At 40.2% G+C, this 10,066-nt stretch overlaps 1 protein-coding gene across 1 annotated transcript in view; it reads right to left on the minus strand.

Annotated features, from left to right (window-relative positions):
• cntn1a (contactin 1a) overlaps window positions 1–9,451 on the minus strand; it is a 125,665-nt gene extending 116,214 nt beyond the window's left edge. The window contains exon 1 of the mRNA XM_084334811.1: window positions 9,336–9,451. The gene's annotated coding sequence lies outside the window, so the exon portion shown is untranslated. The remainder of the gene's footprint in view (window positions 1–9,335) is intronic.
• Window positions 9,452–10,066: the final 615 nt, after the last annotated feature.

Genomic DNA, 10,066 nt, shown 5'->3' on the forward strand with positions numbered 1-10,066 from the left:
ACTGGTGACCCTTTATCAATCTGGATTTGATTTATTGATTGATTGATTGATTGAATTTATTGGACAATCTAAAATCACATACAATACTGGTACACAAAATGTACAGCCATCACATATAATTTAAAACCGTTGAGGATTGAAACACAATAAAACCTTTACGGTTTATTTCCATTGTGGTCCTCAGAGGGGGGGGGGGGGGGACAAGATGACGAGTATGCACAAATAAGACATGCACAAATAAAATTTTCAAGCATTATAAATATATAAATATGATTTTTTTTAAATGCAATAAAACAAACAAACACAAAGTCTACAGCACACCTGCATTATCTTTCTTTATCCTGAGTGACTAAGCCATTTCTTCAAAGCCTGCGCAACATGTGTTGCCACACTGCTGGCCTGCCTAGAAGAATTGTTACATTTCTCTTTTTCTTTCTGCAGTGTTGCAATCTCTCCATACACAAACCAACCGCTACTCACTTTTCCATTTCTAGACAAGGCATCAAGCTATCTCTCTTTTACGACAAAATAGGACAATAATAGTCTGCATGGATCTCATCTTCTCAAAAACATTGTAAACAATCTGTTGGAGTGAATCTAGGTGCTAAAACAGATGGCTCTGCTCAGCCTCCCAGGAGAGAACTGCATCCACTGTGTGTAACACGATGCTTCTGCTCAGTCAAATGCTAAGCCAATACACATGGGGTAAACTGATAGGCCTTTACTTGAGCAGCAGCTTAATTAAGATGTCGCATCCACATTAAGATACTTAAAAATGACCAACTAATTTGAAAAACGGCCCCATGAACTTATCAACCTCAAAGTGCTGTCACTTATCATTGGCTACACAGTAACCTCTTTAGGATTGGCTAACAGTGACCACAATGCAATTAGCAGTTTGTTGACCAAAATAGCCCTTAATATTGTGGAAGAATGCCAGTTAAGCCTGATAGGGTTTGTACTGCTGCTAATAAGCTATAGCAATCTCTGGTGACACTCTCGGGGGAAGCGGCGAACCATCAGAGGCAGAAAGAACATGCTCTTGAGTGAAATTAGCAGGCGAAGGGCACGCATTTGTAATCTACTTCTAAATTAAGTGCATGAATCCCCAAAGATTTACTTTGAATCGTAAAAGCCTGAAAATATCTCACAGAGAAAATCAAGCGATGAAGTTTCGAACAGTGTCAGATGTAACCCAGATAAATGTTTTAACATAGTGCACGCTAATAACCTACATGATATCACACACAGATATGTGGACCCTATAGTACACATTCAAATCAAATGATGATAGAGTTTGTACTGGATTTGGGAAATCTGCTTTTAGCTTCTGATGTGTTCCTGACACATGGAACATCATACAACAAAATACTTTGGTGTCCTTTGGTCTGTTTGAGTCCTTAATCACAGACCATTCCACCATAATCTGTCATTGTTTTAGTTGATTGTAAAAACTCTATTATGATTGCACTTATTGTATTGTTTATTGCATATTCACTGAATTTATCATTATGTTTGTATGTAAATGAAGCCATCAATGAATGTTTCAAGTTGAAATAAAGATCGAATGAGTATCGTACTACAACAACAAGACTTGTTCCATCCCAACAGTCCATCCACACAACTGCTGCCCACCGACCTGCCCGCCGCTACATTAGAGCATCTCCACTATCTGACATTCATCAATGTCATCTCAACTGCCCCAAGAGTGGCAGTGGGAGATACGAGGGCAATTTCCTAACAGCACGGCCTCGTCTAATGCCCATTATCGTAATGGAAAGAGAGTAACCTGATATTGAATGAGACATCACTCTGGCAGGTAGACAAGTTGTAGGAAGCACCTGAGTGACAGGGCGTAGCACTTTATCAGCAAACAAAATCACACTAAAAAAGAGAAGGGGGAGGGGCTTGAACCTTCAATGGCAACCAGACACTTTATTGTTAGTTCAGTAGGAGTTTACATTGTGATGTTTTTTCTTTTTTTTTACAACTGTGAGTCATAAAACCCATTATCCGCCTTGTTGTCTGCCTAACAAGTGAATTACACATTTGTTTCAATCAGTTTTAAATGTCCTGTGAGTGGTTATATATTGTAGGTTATGGACAGACTAAGAATACCTGCTTTAAATGAAATCTATTTTCATCATCAGAAACACTATTCATCCTGTATCCTGAACACACAGAGGGGGCTACAGGGCTGCATGAGTCACCCAAACACACACACACACACACACACACACACACACGCACACGCACACACACACGCACACACACACGCACACACACACACACACACACACACACGCACACACACACACACACACACACACACGCACGCACGCACACACACACACACACACACACACACACACACACACACACACACACACACACACACACACACACACACACACACACACACACACTAAGGCTGAGCCCAAACGTTAGAACGTTCGAACGTTCGTTCATTATGTTAACATTCAAATTCTAAATCAAAATTCGAATTTTTAATTTTTAATAAAAAATTATTATGTTTCATTCTGTTTGAACCAATGTGGTTTTTCTTCACAGTTGCAGATACAGATTAGGCTACACTAATATTATAGTATTAAAAAAAACGTTATATTCATTAAAGAAAGTTGATTTAATAAAAAAGAGACTCATTTAATCAGATTAATCACTTTATTCAAATTGAGGATTTAGTTTGAGGATATTAAAAAATAATAATAATTAAATTTAAAACTTAGATTTTTTTTTTTTAACGAAGGTTCGAACGTTTGTTCGTAAAACCCTGACGAAGTTCGAATCCCAAAAACAGGCTTCAGGGACAGCCTTAACACACACACACACACACACACACACACACACACACACACACACACACACACACACACACACACACACACACACCTTGAACCCAGGGTGGCTGGATCATTATCCATAACTTGTCTGCGTTGCAAAAATAACTTGGCTCCTGAAGCACAGTGGGCAACAATCTGTGTTGGAAATCAATCGACTCAGTCAGGTAGACAGTAGTCAACAGTGGTCCCAGAAATAGAACTCTAGTATTCAAAGTGTCAGCTGGGGGCTGATAAGATGGGAGGGATCTGTACCAGTAGATCCATGTGAATGGAGTAGCAGTGGGAACTCAAACTAGCAGGTGATAAATCAATTGACATGGTTGTTGCTGTGGATCTACTGTAGCAAGCTAGATTACGTTCAAGATCAAAGTAATCCAATGCACACCAGGAGTGTTCAAATCGACTTTTTGGTTTAACTCGCCATACACGCTTGTAAATGTTAACAACAATCCTTGATTGATTGGGCTGATTGATCGGCCATTTTCCAATAATCTGCATCACATCAGCATTATATCGGCCATTGTATCGGTATCGGCCATTGAAAAGCCCATATCGGTCGACCACGACTCATCGAAACTAGATCTCACTGTTAGAATGTGAAAAATAGATAACCCATTTAAAACTCTGGACTGTGAAAATCTATTATTGAACCTTGTTCATCGACAGAGAGTTGTGTAGAATCGCTATTATCACAATTCAATTAGTCCCCCCCGCGCTTTTTTTATGGAGAGCATAGGAAGGAGTAGTCCGAAGCGGGAGAATCGATGGCATGGAGTGTGTGCGTGAGAGAGTGTGAGTGTGAGTGTGAGTGTGAGTGTGATTGTGAGTGTGAGTGTGAGTGTGAGTGTGAGAGTGAGAGTGAGAGTGTGTGTGTGTGTGCGTGTGTGTGTGTGTGTGTGTGTGTGTGTGTGTGTGTGTGTGTGTGTGTGTGTGTGTGTGTGTGTGTGTGTGTGTGTGTGAGTGTGTGTGTGTGTGTGTGTGTGTGTGCGCGTGTGCTGTATGGATACCCAGAGATGGCAGAGGGGGACTGAGGCCCTTTCTCTTCCTCAAGCATGTACAGAGAAAGGGTCTGTCTCCAGGCAAACACAGCTGACGTCATGTCTCTCTCTCTCTCTCTCTCTCTCTCTCTCTCTCTCTCTCTCTCTCTCTCTCTCTCTCTCTCTCTCTCTCTCTCTCTCTCTCTCTCTCTGCTGTACCATTAGTATTGATCACCATGTGCTTAAATCGCTGCGCAATCTAAAGCGAACATCAAGACGAGAGCTTCATATGTGTGTCAGCAGGATGGAGCAAGGGAGTTGTTCTGGCACTTTACAGGAGGGCTGCACCACTCGCGTATGTGTGCATGCATGTGCATGCATGTGCATACAGGGTGTGTGTGTGTGTGTGTGTGTGTGTGTGTGTGTGTGTGTGTGTGTGTGTGTGTGTGTGTGTGTGTGTGTGTGTGTGTGTGTGTGTGTGTGTGTGTGTGTGTGTGTGTGTGTGTGTGTGTGTGTGTGTGTGTGTGTGTGTGTGTGTCTCTTTGCTATTTCCTAGTGTGTTCAGTCCTTGCCCCACAATGGTGGAATGAACTACCCACCCCAGTTAGGACAGCCAAAACACGTCCAATCTTTCGCCGTCGACTAAAGACGCACTTCTTCAACCATTATCTGAATTAAAAAAATAAATAAATGCATAAAAAAAAATCGAACCCTAACTAACCATACTGTCATGCACTTGTCCTAATAAACTAACCTACACTGTAGCACTCAACACTTTGATGAACATTGTTACTCAGCTGATAGAGTTGTGCCCTTCCTGATGGCTTGTCGTACAGAACTTGTAAGTCGCTTTGGATAAAAGCGTCAGCTAAATGACTAAATGTAAATGTAAATGTGTTCCCTTATGGAAATGTATCATGGTAATTCCAAAATAGTATTTCCATACTTTTGGTCACTACGATGATGGTAGTCACCAAGGAATGATAGAAATACCATGATATTACCATCGGTATCATGGTTTAAATTGGATTATACCATGGTATTATTTAAGTACAAGAGTAGTTTGATTGATTGATTGATTGATTGATTGCTTGATTGATTGTTTGATTGATTGATTGATTGATTGATTGATTGATTGATTGATTGATTGATTGATTGATTGATTGATTGATTGATTGATTGATTGATTGATTGAAAATTGTATTAACAGATTGCAGAATGGGTACAATACAGTACGGCTCAATACACACAATTGTTAAGGGGATGCAGACCAGAGAAAGACTTTCGTCTTGTTTACATCAGGGTCCCCCATTTTCAATTCATAATGACATTTATGACATACACAACATACAGATATATATCATGACATTTATGACACACATGACATACAGGTATAGTACTGTTACATTTGTGACATACAAGATATACAAATAATATTTGTATATCTTGTATGTCACAAATGTAACAGTACTACAGTACTGTAGTACCAAGGTGATACACAACTTTAGCACAACATACCATAGTAGTACTATGGTCAATTATTCATACAATGGCTGGTACCATGATGGTACAACTGAAATGACCATCATATAACCATGACGACTTTTCAGAACAGCCAAAGATCGCTTTCATTATCAAATACAAAACACCTATCTTTCTCTGTCGCACTAATGCGTTGACTCTCTGCCAAAGCTCGGGTCGTCTAGAATTCACAAGGACATCTGGGAACAAATCTAATCTTCAATTAAGACTCTAAAAAGCTTAAATAAATTGAAGTTCGTTCCAAAACTTGTCACCGATCATTCACTGGGCTGGGGGTGGGAATCATTTCGCAATTCACGGTGAAAAGGTGAACTACTGCTTCAAAGGTTCGACGAGAGCGTGCGTTCAGAGCACAGACAAGAGAAGAGAGTGCATAACGTTTGAGAGTGGCATGCAGTCTCATCCCTGTACTCAACAGGTTCACCGTGTCGCAGGCTTATTCATTGCAGGCGGCTGACTACCTGACCCAGTTTGGTGGAGACCCATAGACATGGCTGGAGACATATTCCCCCCTGGAGGTTAACCAGTCTATATCAATACATGACTGCACATTCAAACAGAGAAGGTTGCATAAGGTTATGCTGAATCACTTGACATCTCACTGATGGAGGCTGCGGTTGTCGACTTGATATGCAGCATACCACCATTCCTCATATAGACAACTGGGCATTGTTTGGATTTGAACGATTCCGGTTCCGATTCCGATTCTCCATTTTGATTCCTGTTCTAAACGATTCTCGATTCCGATTCTTTGAGGTGCAGGTCAAAACAGGTCACAGCTTATTTCGCAGGAGTTTTTTTTTTTTTTTTTTATCTTAAAGAAATGTCATACTATTCACATTGTCAGTTGACTTGATACAGTTTAATTTTGTTGCTGTACTGTAACTAGGGTATTAATTTAAAAAGTAAAAAAAAAAAATTTAAAAAAAATTTAAGAATCGAAATTAAGAATCGAAATGCAAATAATATGCAAATAATATTTGCATTTCGATTCTTAATTTCGATTCTTTAATTAAATTTTTTTTTACTTTTTAAATTAATACCCTAGTTACAGTACAGCAACCAAATTAAACATATTATGTTATTAGATCCTATAGAACCGGTTCTCGGTGCCCAACCCTGTCAACCAGGCTGTGAAAGGGCGATTACATTTAAAAAAAAAAATGACTCCAAACTCCACCCAACTCTTGTTGACGGAGTAGGGAATGGAAAAGTTGAGATGGTGGTCGCACGCGCTAGGTTAGCCTACTTCTGGAGCTTTGAGTAGAGTCAAGTCAGTCACCTACTGTAGGATGGAGGAGGGGGATCTGTCCCCAGGGAGGGCATGCAGGCCAGTAGAGGATGCATTAGCAGGACGTATGAAGCTCTCCACCTGACAGGCGCCCATGACACTCCTCCTGACATGCTGTGTCAAATGGATGGCACTGATTCAGTCATGTCTGTAGTCAATAGGATCTACGTTAAAGGGGCACTTCACCGATGCTGATTTATTTTGCACATAATCTCACACATATCCCAAAACTGTAAACCATTTTGCACACATTCATTCAATGTTAAAGGGTTTGAATATGTCCCTATTGTAATCTCTATTGCAATTTTTTTTATCTACATCATTTCATTGAGCTGTAATTACTGTATTAACACAACACAAAGGATTCAGTGTCCTTTGATGACATCACAGATTCCGGTAATACGGTTTGGCTGTATTTATTTCAATAATACATATTGATAACATCAGTAGGATATCATAAAACAACAACACATTACATGTCATTATGATTTGACAAGCTGTTGAGGAGTAGTTTTGTGAGAATAGCGCCATCATAAGACAAAACAACTTTGGTGCAAGTCAGAGTAACACATCACTTCCTGTTTACCAAATGTTTTTCCAAAACTTTTATTGGATATGGCGGCCATATGGTTTGGCCTATCAACTATCTAAATTATACATTGAAAGATGTTGGTCCCTAGCCACACAGCACAATCTTCTCATCAAAAGTCAGCATGCATTTTTAGATATAATAGCCTATGCTAGCTCTGGCTATAGTGCCAAATTGTAGACTGTGTGACTGGTGGTACAATTGTAACCTTCTTTGACTGCAATGGCAAATCAATCGTTTTTTTTGTTGCAACCCTAACTCACAGTGTTACAATCTTAACTCACATTATTACAACCGACATTGTTACAACCCTAACTCACAGTGTTACAACCCTAACTCACAGTGTTACAATCTTAACTCACATTATTACAACCTACATGGGTTTAGGTTGTAAACAAGCGGTGCATGGGTAAGGCTAAGAGAATTATCAAAGACTCCAGCCATCCAAAAACAACTGCCTCTTTGAACTGCTGCGGTCAGGCAAGCGATACCGGAGTCTCATGGCAAGCACAGAGAGACTCAGAAGAAGCTTCTATCCCCAGGCCATCAGGATGCTCAACGAACAATAACACTATGTAACAACCATCAAATGCACTCACAGCACACACATCCACACGCACACACTCACTTTAAACAAACAACTCACTGCAGCACCCACTTTACCCACTTTAGAACACCTAAACACACTTTATATTTATTGGTAAAAAATTTGCACTACAACCCATACCTCATTACACCTTACTGTAAATTGTACCTAAATTGTACCTCATCCAATTTCTGCTTTGCACTGTATAGTATTGTATATTATTATATTGTATAGTATATTGTATGGTAACTCAGTTACTTCTACTCTGCATTGAACATTGTATATATGTACATACTGAACACTTGTGTCTACGTACTTGACTTCTATTTTATACTTGCTATACTTATTTTATACTTATCTATTTTTGTCTATAGCACAGTCTCTGGAGCGTAACAGAAAGAAGCATTTTGTATAAAAGTATTCTGTACTTCTGTATGACAACTAATAAAGAAACTTGAACTTGAACTTGAACTTGAACATTACAAGGTACAATTGTAACATTGAACAATATACATTCACTGTGTCTAGTTATTTTCATACAGGAAGGTGTTGTGGTTTTTGATTGCACTCGCTGCAGACATAATTTAAGTTATTTTAAATATATGAAAATACTAGCCTATAGTCCTCCTATACCTTCAGGTGAAACCATTTTGAGTAAATCAGTGAAAAGTAAAAAAATTCAAATAAACAAACACATAAATGATTCAATTAAATGATACAAATGTGGCAATTCTCCCCTACTATTTGCCCAGTGACCAGGGACATTCAGAACAGTCACTGTTCAACAGTGTTTAATTACAGCACATTCTACAAACTGTCAGAAGCTGTCTGACGATGCGAGATATACAGGACGCGCCCATCCCATGGCACCTTTTGCCTGCTGACATCCTAACGGAACAAGGTGTGTAGGCTATTCGTGATGCCGTTATAATATACCGTTATTACAGGGAATGAAACAGAACCACATTGCCCCATTTGGCGTAGCAACAAACGAAAGTGATTACAGTTGTCGGGTGTTCCAATGACCCATGCAAGGCAATTAAGGCATTCGGTGTTTTCCAATCATGTCAGTAGCGATATTGGAAAAGACTCAAGCTGTATACTGTTAGCTTACTAAATTAATCATAATCAGGCACACCTCAACCCACACGTGTGGTATCTATGGCTAATTTAGAGATGTCCCAAAACCTGCTCGCTGTATCGGCTGCGGGATTTTGGAAACTGCATGCCAGCTCAACATGTAGGCTATCGTTCGTCTCCACGTTTAGTCAAATACAGCACTGTATTCCCGACATAAAAAAACAAAAAAAACAATGCATTAGTTGTCAAAATCGTTTACAATTCTGCATTGCGGTATAGGCTCCATCCCATCAGTGCATCTCACTTATTGTAAACAACAGTGATTTTCGAGCTGTCAATAACTGCGCACGGCTTTTATCCTAATAACCTTTACGCGTCAAGGCCATCGTGCACGCCATCATGCCCTTACCTGCAATATAGCGGACAGATCCGTCCGTCCGTGTAACCTTCACGATGCCTGCACCTGATCAGCACCGCATCGCTGGGCGCTTAGGAGCGGGGAGGAGAGGAGCTGACAGCGGCGGAGTCTGGTCCCTTTGGATTGGATGAAAGGTTAGGAGGACTGTCAACTTAGGGGGGCGCCAAACCCTGCTTCTAACCACAGGCCAGGCAAGTATCCATCCATCCACTCACAAATGTGCTTTCATCATGTTCTACTATCCCTACGTCGTTGTGTTATTTTCACACCTAGAGTCTGTAGGATATTGTAAGAGTTTACCGACCTGTCCTATTCATGCTTCTTGCTACTTGCCTTATGTGTCATCATAGCGACGTGTTGGTCCCACGCCACAGGATTGGGGTGAATCAATGTGTGAATGTATTTCTCATAGCCCTTGGCCTTAAAGGATAACTCCACTTTTTTTTTAAATTAGCTTATTTAACATCTTCCCTGGAGTTAGACAAGAAGATACATACCTTTTTTGTCTCTGTGCGTGCATTTTAGCTTTGGGAATAGACGCTCCGTTAGCATAGCTTAGCTTCATCACTGGAAGTGGGGGAGGACAGTAGCCTTACAGTGCCTTACAGTGTATTGCAAGGTCTGACATTGACCAAACTTGATATGCATGACCTTGGTGGGCTCTAGGTCAACTCCTGAAAAGGGGGTCAATGTCAGACCTTGCAATCAAAAGTTAGGGGCGC

The sequence above is a fragment of the Notolepis coatsorum genome (genome assembly GCF_963971535.1).
Source record: "Notolepis coatsorum genome assembly, chromosome: 18".
In the NCBI taxonomy this organism is placed as follows: Eukaryota; Metazoa; Chordata; class Actinopteri; order Aulopiformes; family Paralepididae; genus Notolepis; species Notolepis coatsorum.